The sequence below is a fragment of the Panthera tigris genome, chromosome B2, assembly GCF_018350195.1.
Source record: "Panthera tigris isolate Pti1 chromosome B2, P.tigris_Pti1_mat1.1, whole genome shotgun sequence".
NCBI classification, from domain to species: Eukaryota; Metazoa; Chordata; class Mammalia; order Carnivora; family Felidae; genus Panthera; species Panthera tigris.
The window spans coordinates 49,998,462-50,018,766 of NC_056664.1; the positions used below are offsets into that span (position 1 = coordinate 49,998,462).

Here is a 20,305-nt window from a genome sequence, read left to right on the forward strand (position 1 = left end):
TGTAAAGAGTAACCAACTTTTTTGTTGTTGTTTCCGTAGTCTCTTTGCTGTAACTTTTTTTTTAAGGACCAGCTTGAATTATTTCATGGCACTTCTCTTTCTGTGTACCCCCTGATTTTGTTCAAAAAGACCAGCACCATGGAATACTCTATCGCTGTGAGAATGCACTACTCCATATGCAAAACGCAGACAAATCTCACAAACATAGAGTGGAGTGAAAGAAGGCAGACACAAAAGCATACTGTGAAATCCCATTTATATCAAGCTCAGAAACAGGCAAAACCGATCTGTGATGTTAGAAGTCAGGATAGTGGTTCCTTTGTTGGCCTTAGCAACTGGGAGGGGCAGGAGGGCTTCAGGGGTGCTGGTGATGTACTAATTCTTTGTCTGGATGCTGTTTACATGGATATAGACGCACTGAGCTGTCCACTTATGGACATATTTCTGTATGTAGGCTACATTTCAATCAAGTTTCCTCAAACAAACAAACAAACAAAAAAAGGAACCAGAATGTAATCTTTGAAAGAAGCAGTGACAGGAGAGTAAACTCCTGTGTGCCGACCCAGAAATGAGCCTCTGAGGGTCCGTGTGACAGAAAACTTGATCTCCAGTTGCACTGTTATCTGCTGCTGGAAGGCTCTAAGAAACTTAGCTCCCCTGCGTCTCACATTCTCTGCTGCAAAACAAATGGGATGGAATCAGTTACATAATGTCAGAGACAAGATTCCTCTTCCTTACCTGTTCCAATGGAGCTGGAATATGATTTAATGTTCACTTTGCCTCTCATGTGATCTTCTTATGAAGGAACAGTCTTCAGGCTCACAGACCGATTCTTACACTGTCAAAATGTGCACACACACATCTGCACCCCTGGCGGTATTCAGCCCCTCTCAGTATTCAAGGTGTTAGCAGCGCCATGGTGCCTCGGAAGAATCTTTTCCATGTCTCTCTCCTCGCTTCTGACAGCCTCAGGCGTTCTTTGGCTTGGAGAATGCAAAACACAGACAAACCTCACAAACGTAGTGTGGAGCTACTGTGTTCAGGCAGCATTCTCCTGTGACTTCCCTCACGGGATCTTCCCTCTGTGCTTGTCTGTGTCTGTGTGTGTGACACCAGTCGTATTGGGTTAGGGCCCACCTAAATGACCTCATTTTAACCTGATGACCTCTGTAAAGATGACCTATTTCCAAATAAAGTCGCTTTCTGAGGTATTGGGGGCTAGGACTTCAACATCTGTTTTTTTTGGGGGGGGGCATTATTCAACTCATAAAAGCCAGTGATTAAAAGGCTTCAGGAAACCCTAAGGGAGCCCCCTGACTCCACATCCCACCAGGAAAGGTTAAGGATCCCAACTGAAGACCAAACACCAAGAGACTTGGATAAATTGTGATAATCTCCAGTTTGTATAGCGCCTCCCATTCCCAAAGCCCTTTCATGATTAAACATTTGATTTTTCACAGTTAGAAAGGCAGAAATGCAGGCTCTGGGGCCAGACTGCTTGGGTTGGAACCTCAGCTCCATCTGCTATTAGCTGCCTGACCCACATTGCGTCTGTGCCTCAGTTTTCTCATCTGTCAAATAGGGATGTGGCAAGAATCAAGTGAATTAACATAAGCCCTTCAAGCACGCCAGGTGCAGAGATAGCACTGATAAATGTTAGCTGCCAGAACAAAAAGCCAGGTAGCATTGTCTACATCTTACAGAGGAAGAAACTGGGGCACACAAGGCTAATTCAAAGCAGATCCAGAACTGAAACTCGGGCCTCTAGGATTTAGCAGTTAGTCAGTTAGATAACCTAACTGACTTGTTAGGTTATCCAGCATGACTTGCTGTCGTCCATTTTTAGGTAAAAGTAACAACAATCACAGCTACCTTTTTCTGGGCACTTACTAAGCACCAGGCACGGTCCTAAGTGCTTTACATATAGCATCTCGTTTATTCCTCATAATAACCTATGAGGCAGATATTGTCCCTGTTTTAGAAAGGTGTAAATTAAGGCCTGAAATTTCAGGAGGCCAAGTTGGATCACCCAGCTGGTGATGAAGAGCCGGGATTTGGATGCCAGTCTCTGCAATGCCAGGGCCTGAGTTTTCAACCACTTACACTCCATAACCTCTGGAAAGAAAACCAGCATACTTACTTTATACACAACTAAGGGCTGCCAGGATGGATGGGGTGATGTTTGTAAGTTCCCGAAGGGTCAAGAAGAAGCCAATCTAGGGGCACCAGGGTGGCTCAGTTGGTTCAGCATCCAACTCTTGATTTCAGCTCAGGTCATGACTTCATGGTTCGAGAATTCAAGCCCCGCATCAGGCTCTGCACTGACCACTTGGAGCCTGCTTGAGATTCTGTCTCCTTCTCTCTCTGCCCTTCCTCTGCTAGCTCTCTGTATCTTTCTCAAAATAAATAAAAATAAACTTTAAAAAAGCAGACTAAAGAGCCATTCTTAACCATCCTTCCCCCTTCTCCCTGCTGCTTCAGGCACTATACCCCAGTAAGTGTCCCAGATGCTCCCATGGAAAAGTTTGCAGATGGGTCCCCAGGAGCTTGGGGAGCCAGGCCTGGGAGTGGAGAGGCACTAGATAAGTGCTCGATTAGCCAGGCCGGAGGGATTGTCAGACGCTGCCAAAGAAACAGAGGAGATCCCAGTGCCAGAACCCAGAGGGAGCCGTGGTGCCCGGGCACAAAGACTTTGTGACACCTCTCAAATCTGTGAAGAGAGAGGGGAATGACTTCACACGGCTGCATCTCGTCCTAGAAGGGGGAGTACTGCCCTTCACGGATGGCTTCAGATGGCCATGTAGGAACACCTGCCTGCTTTGGGATTTCAAGCAAAGGCCTAATCAAGGCAGTTCTTTGGAGGGCTCTGCTCAGGCTGGTCCCACATCCATCTCGATGCCCACACATGGTTGTGGCTGGCCGGCCAGACAGACACAACTGTTTTGGCTTCTGTCATTTCTTTTTTTCCCTCTATCGGCAGCACTGTACTCAGAGTCCTTGATCCTGTACTCAGAGTCCTTGATCCCAGCTCGCCTGATTAGGGTCCTCAGGACCCAGCACCCAGTCTGTGCCTCCTGGGGCCCCCTGGTGGAGGAGCAAAGGTTAAATGAATCATTTGAGTCATAAAATAAGACAGGTGTGGTTGTGGAGAAAGGGGAGAGAAGAGGAGGAAAAAAAATCATTGTGGATTTTTCCCCAACAGAATTTAAAGAGCTCTGTTGTGACTCTCTTTCTTGTCCCCCACTGGATGAATGATTTGCTGTGACTTAAGGAGCCACAAACACAACAGCTCTGACCCTGGAATGGACTTTGAAGGGGAAGCAAAGTAGAGAACTGGCCTCTTCCCTCGACTTCCATTTGGAGCACCCCACAACTCTCAGGGCATTTAGAAAGTAACACATTTAGCGTTTTCCCAAAGGAATGTGAATTGTGGCCTCAGGAAAAGGTGTTTACTCCCATGGAGGTGGGATTTTTATTGCTAGTTTCAACATCAAGGAGGTGTGAAAGTTATGTACAAATCCTGACAATCAATACCACCTGAGGAAGGCCAGAAAGGGGCCCACAGGTCAGTGCTCAAATGTAAGGTGCACAGCTCAGAAGCGCCTGGGGATCGTGTGAAAATGCAGATTTTCAATCAGTAGGTCTGGGCTGGGGCCTGAGAGTCTGACATGCTGTTGTTGGTCAGAGGATCACTGGCTAAGAAATAATTCCAGCACTTTTCTTGGCATTCTCCTTCACACACACCTCCCCTAATCAAAAACAAAACAAAACAAAACAAAACAAAACAAAACAGGGAAACAGCATGGCCTAGAAGTGTCTTACATAATCCCAAATATTTGGGAAGGGACTGCCATATGATATTTAGAATTTCAATCTGCTCCCTCTCTGGACAAGAATGGGTTTATTATTATTATTATTTTTTAATTTTTTAATGTTTATTGCTTTGAGAGAGAGACAGACTGCAAGCTGGGGAGGGGCAGAGAGAGAGGGAGACAGAGAATCCAAAGCAGGCTCCAGGCTCTGAGCTGTTAGCATGAAGCCTGATACGGGGCGCAAACCCACAAACCGTGAGATCATGACCTGAGCTGAAGTCGGCCACTTAACCGACTGAGCCACCCAGGCACCCCAAGAATGGATTTATTCTTGATCAGGTCAGATGGTCGAGCAAAGGATGAAGAAGGTTCCATAGAATATTAAGTAGTGTCAGAGAAAAAGAAGAAACAACAGTATTATAACTATTGTTTTTTGCTCTAAAATACATTCTTAAAGGTGGCTTTGACTGATACACAAGAAATACTAGAAATACTAGTATATATATACTATAATATATATATACTAAAAATACTAGAAAACATAATCGAAGGCAAATTTTATTTGTGCTTTGTATTTTTCTATATTTCCCAAATTTTCTACAAACCAACCTATATTGCTTCTTTTTTCTAATACATTTTATAAATGTTTACTCATTTTTGAGAGACAGAGTGTGAGAGGGGGAAGGGCAGAGAGCAAGAGGGACAGAAGATCCAAAGCAGGCTCTGTGTTGAAGGCAGAGAGCCCGATGCAGGGCTCGAACTCACAAACTGCAAGATCATAACCTGAGCTGAAGTTGGACACTCAGGTGCCCCCATGTTGCTTCTTTTTTGAAGGCTAAACTTGAAACATCCTGTACTGTCAAAATATATAGGCCTTTTCCCTGGTGCTAGGAACTAGAATGGAATCTGATATTGTATATACAGGTACACTCTGCAGATAACTAAACCTTTGGGATGGGTGAAGATAAGAATCTTCTGGTGTTTAGGAGACCATGCGAGCAGGGCAGGTCACTGAACCACTACGCAGCATGGAAAGAACCACAGAGAAGGCTTATGAGGAGCACCCAGTCTCTGCCTCCTGAGGTCACGCCGACCGCTTGCTGGCCCAAGGTCTGATTTATTTTAGTTTCTATAGCTTTAAGCAAAGCCAATTTGCATAAATGATGGTCTGCATCTTGATCCATGTTTACAAATCAATGAACAGACTACCTAAATCAATGAACTGTGATCTGGTACATTTTATAAGATGAGAAGAAGCAAGTTGGGCAGACGAAGGTTGCAGAGGGTAGAAGTAATCATGGAAATGGAACCTTCATAACTCAGTTTCCCATCCCATGGCATTTCCTTTAAATCAGGATTCCCAATCTTCACAATTGCTAGGGCAGCATAACTTTAGATAACACAGTCCTCCCTAATCAGCACAGTGCTTTGTATACCATGGGTACTCGGGTTTTAAATACACTAATGTTTCTTTGATAATGGTCTGAGCATAGAGCACAGAGCAATTTTAGGAAATGGTCATCTTTTCCCACTGGTAGCAATAAGCTTTGCAAAGAGGTTTACACAGGCAGTCACCCCAAACCTATCTGTTAAATGGAATAAAAGATTATTGAAGCACAAGAGGACTTGTTTTTATTATTTAAGAGGACTGAAATACTAAAACAGGTTACTAAGATATGGGAAAAGGGACAGCAATAAATGTAGCAATATTCTTTTTTTTTTAAATGTTCATTTACTTTTGAGAGAGAGAGACACAGCACGAGCAGGGTAGAGGCAGAGAGAGAAGGAGACACAGAATCTGAAGCAGGCTCAAAGTTCTGAGCTGTCAGCACAGAGCCCAACACGGGACTTGCACCCACAAACTGTGAGATCATGATCTGAGCCGAAGTCAGACACTTAACTGACTGAGCCTCCCAGGCGCCCCTTCTTTTCTATTTAAACATATAGGATGGCTTTATAGGTTTCAAGTATGTGATTTCTAATGTTTGAGGAAATAAAATTCCAGGAGGGCCCATGCCTCCGTCTCTCCATCCACTGGGAACGAAGACTGACCTTCTGTTAGCATCTCAGCTGATCTCTTGGGTGCTTTTTGCCAGTCTCATTCAGTTTTGAATATTCTTTACCCTTCATGCTTGGGCTGCAAAGGTAATCATATGCAACATTTTGCTCTTTTGTCTCCAGTCCTTATTCCTCTAGGTCCTTTATTCCCTTGACCATGACCCTTTCCATCAGGTGTCCAGTACTTTCATGGCTTCTCTAGAAAAAAGGGAAAACTCTTTTATACAGAGGTACAAACAACTGATAACAATTTAGAGCAGCACAGATAGGTTCTTTTCCAGGCCAAATCAATTACAGACAAAATTTGTTCCTAAGGATCTGCTTGCTTATTTTTGATCCTCTGTTTTCAGTGTGAAGATGACCCTGGCTTCAAGAACGTCTTTCTGAGGCTCTCTATCAGCTCAGGAAAGGCTCCCTATCTTCAACCGTGCCTGACTCCTATACTTCTCTCCTTCTCACCATCCCACCAAAACTTACCCAACCTACCCCAGCCTTCCTTGTCTTCATCATACATTGACCAAATATACCAGTAGGTCCCCTTAATAGTGAGAATTGGGGACAAGTGCATTTTTGAGATGCTCTGCTCTTTGGTCCAGGGGCCCAGTAAAGCTTGATGACAAATGAGTTAAGCTGTGGCCTAGGTGGTCCAGTCTCAATTCCAAAACACCTTCCTCTGGCCCTATGGGCATCAGTGACTCACCAGCAGTCTGGGAGGACCAAATTGCTCCCCAAGTAAAGCAGATAAGATGAAAACACAGAGTGGTATTTGCTGGGGTGGATCCTTGCCCATTCAGTGTGTTTGCATTGTCTACTTTTGATCCAAGGTCCCTGGCTGAGCAAATTGATACAAGACCAATTAAATTTCCACTGCAGAGGATTCAGCAGATGTCCAATGCTTCTGCTGTACTGAAGCGTACTCCCTGACTGCCTTGCTAATGGTAAGTGGGCCTTGAAACATACATATCACTTTGGAAGAACCAAGAGACTAGATGCAGGGCTCAGCACCCCTTTTCCTGGGCAAAAGCCAAACCTAAGTCCCCACAAGTTTGCCATATCTTACCACTATCCTACACCAACCTCCGTAATTAATTATGAAAAGCAGTCTGTTGTAGAGAAAAGCAGCTGGGAAGACTCTCAGACACCCTGACTTCTAGGGTGTGTTAGCACCAGCAGCTAATGAAAACAGTGTTTTATTCATTTGCTGTTGGAGGCAGCATGAGGTGGAGTTCTCAGACCCAGGTCACAAAGATAATGACCTTGAGAAGGTAACTCTCTGCAAGCAGGAGAGAAGTCTTCCATCTTTGTCATACCAGGCTGCAGTGGTGTCTGGGCTGGCACTGCAAGGCCCCCAGTTGAGAGTATAGGTTGGGGGCTGGTCAGCAGTTTGAGCTATGGCAGGCCACATAACCTCTAGAACTTTCCAGGGGAATCCTCCTAACAAATAGTCACCCAGATCTGACTCATCCTTAGCTTACTGAAGGCTACTGACAAGAATGGGTCTCCCACTCTTCCCGAGGATGCTTGATCGGGGCAACTGGGATGTGTGTCTGTTTGGGGTGGGGGATACCATTTACTTTCTGATCTGAGAGTAAATATGACTGAACCAAAAAAGGGTCTCAGATGTGTAAGTTACAGGCACACATAAATGTTACCAGTTTACCTCTTAAATATTTATCAGCCTAAAGTTACTTATCTTGAGAGGCCATATAACACAGTGGTGAAACCCACAGTCTTTGGCACCTAATGGATCTGGGTTTGAATTCCAACTATACTCACTGTGTGGTCTTGGGCAAGTTACTTAATTTTCCAGGCCTCACCTCCCTGATAGTAAGATCGAGGTGATGATAATGAAACAGTACCTTCCAAATAGAGTTACTATTAAGACTGAATGAGCTCATGTAATCTAAGTGGTAGAACAGTGCACTATTAGTAAGTGCTCAGCTATCATCTTGGGAATATGAAAGGTCATCATTTTTCAGTAAAAGTCAGGTTTACTTAGATGTAATTTATGTATAATGAAATTCACTCCTTTTGGTGTACATTTCTGTAAGTTTTAATAAACTTATACAATCATGTAACCACCACCACAATCAAGATACATCACCCCAAAAAGTTCCTTGGTGCCCCTTTTTCATCGACCCCTCTCCTCAACCCTAGCCTTAGACAACTACTGATCTGTTTTCTGTCCCTATAGTTTTACCTTTTCCTGAATGTCATACAATAAATAGCAGAAAACTCATCATTTTTAAAGGCTGACATATGTGACAACCAATGAATTTCTAAGTATATTAAAGAATCAAGTTACAATTTTCATTCCAAATCAGATGCTATATTTCCTGTTGACTTATAGAAGAGGTATATTATTTTTCAATGCCTCCTGAATTAGTTCCTTTATGGGTAAGTGGATCTTTCTCATATGCTATCTCATCAGTCATTACATCTCAACCTTGAGGCTGGAGTTGGCAAGGAGCAGGATATGACATAAAGGAGATCTCAGGTATTCAGAAAAGCAAAATAAAATGGAGATAGAGTCACTTGAGGCAGGAAGTGAATTATATGGTTCTCCATCTCTCCATTTTAGGGGAAGTCTGGGGAGTTGTAGAGAGTAATGCCAAGGACAGGGGCATTTTGTTTGTTTGTTTGTTTGTTTGTTTGTTTTTTCAATCTATGACTTGGACTCTGGAATGAGTTTGCCTTGCAACCTGTCCTGCACAAAGTCTAGGAGTTGGCCACTCCTAAGTAAACTTGGTGGCATAATGACCATCTTGGTTCCCATATGGTATGGAGGGGCTCCTGAAGCTCCCCCACGAAGTGAGAGGAAAGAAAGTAGCTAACTGGAGAATGGCCCACTGTGACAGAGGGAAATGACCCTACAGCAGACAACATGGGCTAATCACCTAGACCAAGAACTAGATACAGGACAGTTTTGGAGGGGCTCACTAACAAGAGCCTGGCAAACCAAAGTATCCAGGAATTACCCCTACACCCTGGCCAAGAGGCCAGATGTTGAAGCACGCCTATAGTCAACTTAGCTGTAGGCAAAGTCAGGAGGGAAGGCAGTAGGCAATGGTGGGGATCTGAGCATTCAGGGACACTTCTTGGATTCTAAACCTCTCTGTTCTAGTCCCATGATAATTCAGGTAATACACCCCTCGCCACAATCCCATCTTATGGAAGCACAGGAGAGGGCAAGGACACTGACAAGACCAAGCCTTTCTCCTCAAGTACTGTTTGAACTGTTGTAGCAGACTAAGGTGACCCAGTGGGCCAGGGCTTGTGAGAAAGTCACAAGCTGTTGTCCCAGCCCACTTGAGTGTAAGGCGTGTGACTCTCCAGCCCCAGTACACTCCCATCACACTTTCACAGCTACTTTATCCTCATTTCTCATCTATTACCTCTTGGAAGTGGCCCCTGAGACTGCAGCTTTAAGAATCTTGGTCTTGTGGGGTGCCTGGGTGGCTCAGTTGGTTAAGCATCCAACTCTTGATTTCGGCTCAGGTCATAATCTCATGCTTCATGGGATATAGCCCAAGTCAGGCTCCATGCTGACAGCATGGAATCTGCTTGGGATTCTCTCTCTCTCTCTCTCTCTCTCTCTCTCTCTCTGTCTCTCTCTGCCACACCCCCACCTGCACACTCAAGCATGTACGCTCTCTCTCTTTCTCTCAAAATAAATAAATAAACTTTAAAAAAAAAAGAATCTTGGTCTTGGAATATTAGTCAACCATTAAAAAAACAACGAAATCTTGCCATTTGCAACAAAAAAAGTATAATGCTAAGTGAAATACGTCAGTCAGAGAAAGGCAAATACTATATGATTTCACTCATACATGGAATTTAAGAAACAAATGAACAAAGGAAAAAAGAGATAAATCAAAATGTAGACTCTTGGGTCACCTGGGTGGCTCAGTTGATTAAGCATCCAACTTCAGTTCAGGTCATAATCTTGCGGTTCATGAATTTGAGCCCCACGTTGGACTCTGTGCACAGAACCTGCTTTAGATCCTCTGTCTCCCTCTCTCTCTGCCCCTTCCCTGCTCATGCACTCTCTCTCTCTCTCTCTCCAAAATAAATAAATATTAAAAAAAAAAAGAAGAAGAAGACTCTTAACTATAGAGAACAACACGATGGTTTCTAGAGGGGAGGTGAGCGAAGGGATGGGTGAAATAGGTAATGGGGATTAAAAGTATATTTATGGTAATGAGCACTGAATAATGCACAAAATTACTGAATCACTATTATTGCACACCTGAAACTAATATAACACTGGACTTTCAAAATATAAGTCTTTCAAAACATGATACTGGACTTTCAAAAATGTTTAAAAATAGAATCTTGGTCTTACAACTTCTACATAAGCTGGACATTTTAAGGAATAGTGAAATGCATCCCTCTGTAAATAATGATTTTTTTTTTTTAAGTTTGTAACTCAAGGGGATGCCTGAGTGACTCAGTTGGCGGAGCGTCAGACTTTTGATTTCGGCTCAGGTTATGATCTCATGGTTCATGAGATGGAGCCCTGAATCAGGCTCTGCACTATCAGCTTGCTTGGGATTCTCTCCCTCCCCCTCTCTCTGCCCTTCCCCCACTCACATGTGCACGCATGTGCTCACACTCTCTCTCAACATAAATAGATTTTTAAAAGTTTGTAACTCAGATAAGCACTCCACAGCTCATCTTTAAGTTCAAGATTTTATCATTCAGATTTCTTCAAATTTCTCCCTTTCTTTTGGATACACTTGAAGGTACATGGTGCCATTAGATGCATTTATGCATTTCCACAGAGCAAACATGAGCTTTTTATAATGAGCAACTGTAATGGGATTTGGCTTCTAGGAGAAGATTAAGAAAATGATTATAAATAATAGGAAGACCAAATGCCCTTTATTTGAGAGCAAATAAACTTTAAATGTTAGGGCAGATTACAATGCCACAGTGATAAAGTAATTAGTAGTTCCTATTGAAACAAGCTTAATCCAAGGGAAATTCCATAACCAATTATATTTCCCATGTGTAACTGGGCAGGAAAATACGACATTTAAGAAGGCAGAAAAGGAACTTCTTTGTAGGCCTCCATTAAAACTGGATGTTGGAACACGAATGCACTCCAAAGTATATCATTATTTTTTGCACTCTTTTATCACTCTGAAGTGAAGAAACCAATCTAGGAAAAAGGTGAGAGTCAGCATTTTGAAATGCATTGGAAAATTGTAAATTATGAGAGCTATTGATAAAGCTGGTATTTATAGCTCTATCAAGGATTTTATATTGTTTACATCTGGATTGCAGACTCAAAGCCCACTAACAATTTCCAACTTATTAATGCTGTTTCCTTGTTCAGTGTCAACTACACATGAGACAAAGATGATCTGAGTGGGTCACTTGGGTCAAGATTTAAAATACAGCTACTTAAAATAAAGGCTTCCCAAGCTAGACTGTATGTTTTGATATAAACTGCATCTGAATTGGTATCACTGAGGATGTATCTTTGCTATTCATCTACAAACACAAATACTTATGAATGATATCAGATAGTGCCTGGGCATATAAATTGTCCACTCACCTGTTGAATTTCTGATTCTAAAAACTTTGGAAGAGTTTTCCCCAAAACTCCTCCTTTAGATTCTATGGTTGAGAGAAACAAAATCAAACAGGAAGCATGGACAATTGTCTTTGAGCATATCAGTCCACTCTCTCTACACTACCCCCTCACCTCCACCAGGTCTTAGTTTCCCCTTCCTTTAGTGAGGTCTTCAGTTTCATCCACTCACTTACTGACTTACTCACTTATTTGTCTTATTAGCTACCTATTGCTGTGTAAGAAATTATCCCCAAGACTTAGTGGCTTAAAACTACACACATTTGTTATCTCTTAGTTTCTGAGGGTTAGGAGTTGAGGCATGCTTAGCTAAGTACTCAGCTTCAGGGTCTCTCACAAGGCTGTAATCAAGGTGTTGGCCAGGGCAGGGATCTCATCTGAAGGTTGACTGGGTGAAGCATCCATTCCTAGACTCATGTGGTTGTTGCCAGGATTCAATTCCTTGAGCTTTTCCAACATGTGAGCTTGCTTCATCAAAGCATATAAGGTGAGAAGGTGATCAGCAAGATGGAAGTTGCAGTCTTACGTAACCTAATAATGGAAATGACATACCCTCAACGTTGCTGAATTCTATTGGTTAGAAGCAAGTTACTCCAGGTAACGTAGGCTGTGAATACTAGCAGGTGGGGAAAATTGGGGACATTTTAAAAGTTGCCAATCACATTTATGAAGAATTTTTTGAGCACTTCTTAGGTGCCTGACACTGTGCTAGGTGCAGAGAATACAGTGGAGAACTTCCTTCTCTCATCAGAACTCATAACCTATCAAGGGCACTGGGTGGCTCAGTTGGTTGAGCATCTGACTTCTGCTCAGGTCATGACTTATGGTTCCTGGGTTCAAGCCCCATGTCAGGCTTTGCACTGATTGTTTTGGATTCTCTGTCTTCCCCTCTCTGTGTCCCTCCTCCTCTGGCACACCTTTTCTCTCAAAAATAAATAAACATTAAAAAAAATTAGAACTCACAATCTATCTGGGGGAAAAGGAGCAGTCCTTGAATAGATTATTGCAATTGTGATAAGCCCACTAAATTAGAAATACAGGAAACAAAGGAGCCGTCCTGGTCTAGGCTGAGGGAGATAGGATGTCAGAAAGGGACATTTCAATGGAAACTCAAAGAAGGACTCACCCAGAAAAGGAGGAAGAACATTTCCCAGGCAGAGGGAACGGCCTTTGCAAAGATCTTCAGGCAAGATTTGAGGAAGAGTAGCTGGAATATAGAGACAGAGACAGTGGGAAGAGTAAGAGGAGGAAGTAGGGTCTTGTCTGCTATATTCAGGAGGTTGGTTCATAGTCAATGACCAAAGGAAAGCCCTTGAGAAGTGATTCGTAAGATCTCTTTGGCCACCTTTCTCCTTCTTCTGCAGGTCTCCTCTCTACTGGCCTAGGGTCAGTCTTGTGGCTACGACCATGCTCCGTGACACTACTAAGTGGCCTGACTCTCCTTTATCCTGTAACAATATCCTGCTAAGATTGTATCATATAGTCCCAAAGGCTCTTCTTCTTTCCATCTCCAGGATTTTTCTGGCAATTTTCAAACAAAACCATGGTAAACTCTTATTATATAAAACAGACAAAAGCAGAACCACTCGGATCAAAGACAGTTATAGGAGGAGGAAGGACACTTGGGAATGCTCTCCCTCACATCTCCATGGGGGGTCCCCAAGACACCTGTCTGGAGTTCCAGGACTCCAGTTTGGGAAACATGCACCTGGGCCCCAACTTTGTCAACTATTATTCCCAAGGACCCTTTCTGTCAATAAATTTTTATTGGAATCCTTGCAACATGTTAGACATGTAGTAGGCACGTAGAACAGAAGGGGATTAAGACAGCTCTTCCCTCTATACCTCAAATTGTCTGTACACTTATAGAAGGAGGATCTGAGCAGAGAACACTCTTTGTATCCTATCTCAGCGTGTTTCCTCCTACCAAGGCTCTGCACAGAAAATGCGGCAGCAGCCTTTGACCTCCAATCTGATTTCAGAGTCTTAGACTTGAGTCAGCCATCAGGTCTAGCATGTTCTGTTGGTCTCTGGGATCCTGCCCAATATGCCTCAACAATCCCGAATTCTAGGGTGAGATGGCTTCCATTTGCTGGTTGATTACCAGGGATTTGACTAATCCTTCATAATTAACAACTAAAAGCTCATACCAGTCCTGAAACAGTAAATTCAAAAAATTCAAAGTCTTAAAACAGTAAAAGGTGCAATGGTAGGCCAAGGCTATGCAACATCAGAACAACAAGCCCGGATGTTGGGTTGTGCAAGCCAAGCAGTCTGTTGTTTAATTGTTTTATCTCTGCGTGACTCATTTGGCATGTTTTAGCTTAGACTCAGGCCAGGTTTTAATAAAAACAGCAAAAGGATCCAGCTCAACTTTCTCCTCCTCCAGAAGATCTTCCCTCCAAACAAAAAGTAAGCTCTATCTCTGTCCTACAAACTGAGATCACCTCTTGATTTTCTGACCTATTGCAGAATACTAGAACAGTATTTTGGGATACCTACACTTCTTAAAATGTTTTATTAAAATTTTTATTAAAATTTTTCTTCTCAAGTGATGTGCTTTACCTGAGTAAATCTTAAACTCCTTCCAGGCTCAGGGAATGCTTTACTCACGTTGGTATTTATGGTCCTTTCCCACCTCCAGTCGACTTAGCACTGTGTCATACAAATAGGCACTCTATAAATATTTGTATGTGAATGAATAACCATGGGCCACCCCATGTATTATACAGCTAGTCTCATTGACTTGAAGGTGACCTAGCTGGGGCATTTGTGAGGGACACGAGTTCTGGAGGCAGTCTGGGTGGGCAGCATATGGTTCACAGCTGGCAGGCAACATTCACAGACCCCTGGCCAAGTATGTGTGAAAGTCAACATCTTTATGCCTTGGGGGAAAAGGTCACTGATTAAACCTGCATGGAGGGTGATTATCATTTACTTAACCCCAACCTGGACTACATATCACCAGGCTTCACTTGCACCCTTACCTTAGTTGTAATTTAACCATTTTTGCAACATTTCACTTTACACAAGAGCGCATTCCCTGAAAACAACCAACCAGAGGATTCTACTAAAAGCAGCATGGTTTTTATTTCCTTTCAACTTTTGCTGTTTAGTTAGACTACAGGCAATTCGAATTTCATCTCCTTCAACTTACGTGAAACATTGAAGAGGAGGTAATATAACCAGAGTGTCGTGAAGCTCTTATTCAAATCAGGATTTGCTTTGTATGAGACTTCATGTTCTGAGCCATGGATAACCATGTCAGAAGGGGGTTAGGCTTCCATTCTTTGGACAGGCCCTCCCGGCTTTATGACTGTGGGTGACTCACTCAACCTTCTGGCAACTTTCTTCCTGCCACTAAAAAGGTGAGAAACAGAGTAGGGATATTATGAATTACTTCTTAGGCTTAAGGGTATTATGAGAATGAATTGCTTTTTGTCCATCCCTTCTAGGAAAAAGATACACAAAAAGTGTGAACTTCTGGACTCACCTTTTCCATAAACTGGATCCTGTTCCTATTTCCCCTACTTCTAGCAAGAGGACTATTAACTACTTAACACCTTTCCAGAGGCAACCAGTTTAGTCTTAGCAAGTCTTCCTTGCCAAAACCTATGCATCTGTCCTTTTTTGTATACCTCATTCATTCACTTAGTGACTATTACTGACCATCAGTGAAATGCATGCCATTGTATTAGTTGCAATTGATAGAAACAAGTATAAGACTAAGAAATGGATAGAAATAAGAAATAAGACTTGGTTCTCACCATTAAGAAGCCTACAAAGCTTTTTAAGGGTCACAGTTACCAACTGTTTCTGTGTTTTTTCCTTATACGTGAGAAGTTGAAGTTCCAAGTCTAATCTCCCGTCTGCAATCTCTTACTTATTTTCTCTATAAAGCACTTCAATGACAAATTATTATTTCTAAATAAACATTATAATCATGTCATTTCATGGAGATAAAAAAATATTTTTTTGAGAGAGAGAGAGAGAATGGGAGGGGCAGAGAGAGACAGAATCCTAAGCAGGGATTCTCTGTCAGCTCAGAGCCTGATGTGGGGCTCAAATCCACGAATTGTGAGTGAGATCATGACCTGAGCTGAGATCAAGAGTCGGACACCCAACTGTTTGAGCCACCCAGGCACGCCTTGGAGGTAAAATTTCTAATAGCTCTTCACTGCTCACAGGATAAAGATAAAACTGTTTCTTAAAAAAAAAATTTTAACATTTATTTTTGAGAGAGAAAGAGAGAGGCAGAGTATGAGACGGGGAGGGGCAGAGAGAGAAGGAGACAGAATCCGAAGCAGGCTCCAGGCTCTGAGCTGCCAGCACAGAGCCTGACCCGGGGCTCAAACCCACAAACGCGAGATCATGACCTGAGCTGAAGTTGGATGCTTAACTGATTGAGCCACCCAGGTGCCCCAGATCAAACTCTTAACTTTTAAGTGTTAGAGCCTCTAAAATCTGGAACGAACTTACTTCCTGATCTCACTTCCTTTTTTTTTTTTTTTTTAACTTTTTTTATATTTTTTTATTTTTGAGACAGAGAGAGACAGAGCATGAACGGGGGAGGGGCAGAGAGAGAGGGAGACACAGAATCGGAAAGAGGCTCCAGGCTCCGAGCCATCAGCCCAGAGCCTGACGCGGGGCTCGAACTCACGGACCGCGAGATCGTGACCTGGCTGAAGTCGGACGCTTAACCGACTGAGCCACCCAGGCGCCCCCTGATCTCACTTCCTACAACTACCCATTATAAATTTTCTGCTTGGACAAGTTGGTCAGATTATTATACTAAAAGTATATATATCCCTTTCCCACTCCAATCTATTGCTAAAAAGAAAACCACAGACCCAAAATGGTGTCACTTAGGCTAAGTCACTAAACTAGGGCTTAATACCTAACCTAATTGTAGTTTCAACCTTCCCCAGAAATGTAGTCTTCATCACTCAGGAATTTTCTGATAAGCATCATTGAGGTAATCTGTTACAGGGCTCTCTCTAACCCTCAAAGGAAGATGAGGTAATTTGCATGATAAGACCTCTTTCTCTTCCCCTAAGGGAAAGTGACCTTGCCTGAAACAGTCCTTTTCTTTTCCTAATAACTTCTTTGCTCCACCCTCCTTCCCATAAAAACCCTCCATTTTATACCCTCCATGCTACTCGCTAGATGGGATGCTGGCCCATTCAAGAGCTGCTTAATAAAGCCAATTAGATCTTCAAATTCACTCAGTTGAATTTTTGTTCTTTAACACTATGTATTCATATATTCAAGAAGGGATTGGGTGCCTTCTGTGTGGCAGTCTGTGATAAGAGATGGTGCACAGTTTCCACGCTCAAAGAGCTCATTGTTTGCTCAAGGATACAGACAATGAGTTGGCTGCGCCCATGATAGGAAGAGCACAGGACATAATGAAGCACTGAATGTGATGGGAACGCACAGAATCGCACAGTATCCAGCCTTGGAGAAGTCAAAGCATATTACTCAGAGAAAATGACATCTACAGTGACACACAAAGAATGAGTAAAAGGCAAGAAGTTGAAGAAACTGTGTACCAGACAGAAAACAGCAGTGGCCTGGTGATAAGAATATATGGTGTGAGTAACTGAGAGAATGTGAATCAGACTGGAATGTGGACTACACATGGCAAGAGGCTGAAGATGGAAGCAAGTCCAGATGATCAGAGATCTCATAAACCTGGCTAACAGGTTTAGGCTGGACAGGCTTTGAAGCAGCAAAGGCCATGACCAGATTTGGCTGTCATGAGAATTCCATGCCCCGGTCTCATAAATCAGGAATGAAGTGTTTGAGAGCATTAAGGAAGGCCTTGCTTTCCAGGAGTCTTGTTAATGATCTTATTAAGATGTTTGATTCATTCCCCTGCATCAGTCCTGAAAGTAGGAGAAATCCAACGGAAGCATTCTTTGAGAGAATAAGAGCTCTTGCTGGGCCTTAGAAGAATGGCAGGGGAGATCTGCCTAAATCAATGCAGAGACAAGTATACCACCTGGTGGTGTTTCAAATCAAATTCTTGCCAATAAAATAATGGCTACCACTGGTTGAGCACTCACTACGAGCTCATATACTCACATCACTTTGTGTGAGGTACATATTATACCCATTTTAGAGATGCAAAAACTGAGGCTCGAACAGTTTAAGTATCTGGCTTAAGGTCTTAGGTTCATGGTAAATATTTACTTATTATGATATGAACAAATAAGCCTGGAATTTGAACCCAAAACAATAGAACTCCAAAGTACAAGTAATTTTGATTCATTTAGTTTAAAGTTACTCTGTATCAATCAAAGATAGTTACAATATTTCCTTTCCATCGTCCTTCTGATAAACCCAGGTGTATAGGCCTACTCTATGTTTTGCCTAGAGCGGTAGGAATATAACAAAAACACATGGCATTGGATAGAGAAATGAGGAGGAAAGAGAGATCCACCAAGGAACAGGATGAGGGGTATTTTTGGGTGATTTGTACTGATGAGATAGGGGAGGACAGAATTTAAACTATGCAAAATGAGTAGGATTAATGTTCCCCTCACAGACTTCAATTCAGGCGTATGCCTTGTAGTAATAACTAGCGGGTTGGAGTGAAATTGCTTCTCTCCTATGGCCCATTTGAGCGGTGTAATGAATGGTTCCTCACATAAGGCTCCCTTGTAAGGACGAACACAAGTACACAGAACTGAGTCCTCCAGAAACAGAGGCCCACGTCCAGGTTTTAAAAACCACCAAACAACCTGTACCCAGAAACAGTCACTCATTTAGATGTGCAGGAACTGAACGACTGCAGAAATGTTCCAAGCCAAACGGCAGTGGGTAAAAAACAAACAGCAGCAGCTTGCTTGCATGAGGTTGCCAGGAATCACCCTGACCAATTAAGAAAACAACAGCCCCAAACTGCTTGTTAACCAGTGCAAGGCTTAGAGGATAACTCTGGGTCTCAAACATGTTTTATTATTTAATAATGGAAAATGATCTAAGACCTTGAAAATACATTATGAACTCAATGAGAAATAAGAATATTTCAGCTGATATTCCACCACTTACTAGTAAGCAAGATATTCATCATAAGGTTTCTTATGATTGCAAAACCACAGAAAACAACGACAATATTCATTAATTGGAGATGGCTAACATACCAGTGTACCCATGTTGTGGAATACCATTCAACACAGAAGAAGGATACACTAACGGTTACTAATAAATACTCAGCTGGCTGGCTCTCCTTGTCATCCAGTTGAGTAATATGTACAGTCTGACAATATTCATGTATTAAAAAATAGAAAGCAAAACTAAATTTGAGCAACCCTATCTTTTCTAACAGTAAATGTATTAGAAAAAGTTCTAGAAAAATACATAGCAAATTGGTAAGAGTGGTTACTTCTGGAGAAGACAGGATAGAAGGTAAGCACAAAGTAGGGACTACAGTTCTATTTATAATATTTAACTTTTTGTAAGTAGGTATATTTCTGCATTTTTTGTATAACTATAAACTAGAAATAGTTATCAAATAAATCATAGTATAGTGCTTGAAAAAGAATAGGCTTGGGCGCCTGGTTGGCTCAGTCGGCTGAGTGTCTGACTTTGGCTCAGGTCATGATCTTTTATGGTTTATGAGTTCGAAGCCCCATCGGGCTCTCTGCTGTCAGTGCAGAGCCTGCTTCTGATTTTCTGTCTCCGTCTCTCTCTCTCTCTCCCTCCCCTGCTTGCGCGCACATGCACACACACACACTCTCTCTTAAAAATAAGTATTTTTTTTAAAAAGAAAAAAAACAAGCCTTAGCACTGTTAATATGAGGATCCCACTTAGATATCTACCAAATTCATGTAGGAAAAACAAAAAAAATTTTTCAAAGAAATGGAGACTTATTAAGCAAGAATTTCATGTTAGTATATTGAGATGACGAAGCCGAGATTTCCATTAGTTGGCATTTTTAGACTATGAAACAGACAACCAAAGGAAACTGTGAAGACTTTCTTACTGAAAAGCTTTATTACCAAGATGTACTTAAGGAGTAAACCTAGGAGGTTTATAAGGAAATCCCCCCAATAAAGTGAAATTGGATAAAATATTTAGAATTATATGTAGTTTTCCAATATTTGAGCAATTATTGACTGGAAGACACTAATGAAAAAATTATGTTGACAATAGCAGAAATGCATAGAATATCCTAGAATATACAGGAACTATATGACCAAACTTTTTAGGAAATATACATAAGTAAATTAAAATAAGCGGAGAGGTAGATTACATTCCTGGGTGAAAAAAAAAAAACTGGCTGCTTTTCAAATCCTTATCAAATTAATTTACAAGATTAAGGCAATCCCACTTAAAAATCCCAGCAGAATTTTGTTTTCTTGTTGGACTTTGAGGACACAAAAGAATGGACTGATGAGAAAAATCAACATTTTTCTTGTTCCACAAAAATTAAAATATAACAGAACTTCAATTTTTAAGATGTTCTGGTATGGGTACAAAAATCTAAAAAGTGGTGCCTCGGTGGCTCAGTCAGTTAAGCATCCAACTTTGGCTCAGGTCATGATCTCACAGTTCATGAGTTCAAGCCCCACGGCAGGTTCTGTGCTGACAGCTTGGAGCCTGGAGCCTGCTTCAGATTCTGTGTCTCACACTCTCTCTGCCTTCCCCCACTCCTGCTCTGTCTCTGTCTCTGTCTCTCTCAAAAATAAATAAACATTAAAAGAACGTTTAAAAAGAATCAAAAGAAAAACTAATACAGCAGAATAGAACATAGTTCTGAAAGAGATCTATCAGTATATGTATTTGTGATAAATATCACAATCCAATGATGAAAGGAAGGATTGTTCA

General features: G+C 42.0%; 1 long non-coding RNA gene across 3 annotated transcripts; it reads right to left on the reverse strand.

Moving 5' to 3' along the window:
• Nucleotides 1-249: 249 nt before the first annotated feature.
• On the reverse strand, nucleotides 250-14,822 carry LOC122238653. 3 transcript variants are annotated; one of them, XR_006217686.1, is made up of 5 exons: nucleotides 14,627-14,822; nucleotides 12,596-12,676; nucleotides 11,807-12,000; nucleotides 5,865-6,068; nucleotides 250-676 (listed from the first exon to the last, which is right to left on the reverse strand). It is a non-coding gene; the product is annotated as an uncharacterized LOC122238653 (long non-coding RNA). The 3 variants fall into 3 exon arrangements; XR_006217684.1 differs by having other exon boundaries at nucleotides 11,787-12,000; XR_006217685.1 differs by having other exon boundaries at nucleotides 11,731-12,000.
• Nucleotides 14,823-20,305: the final 5,483 nt, after the last annotated feature.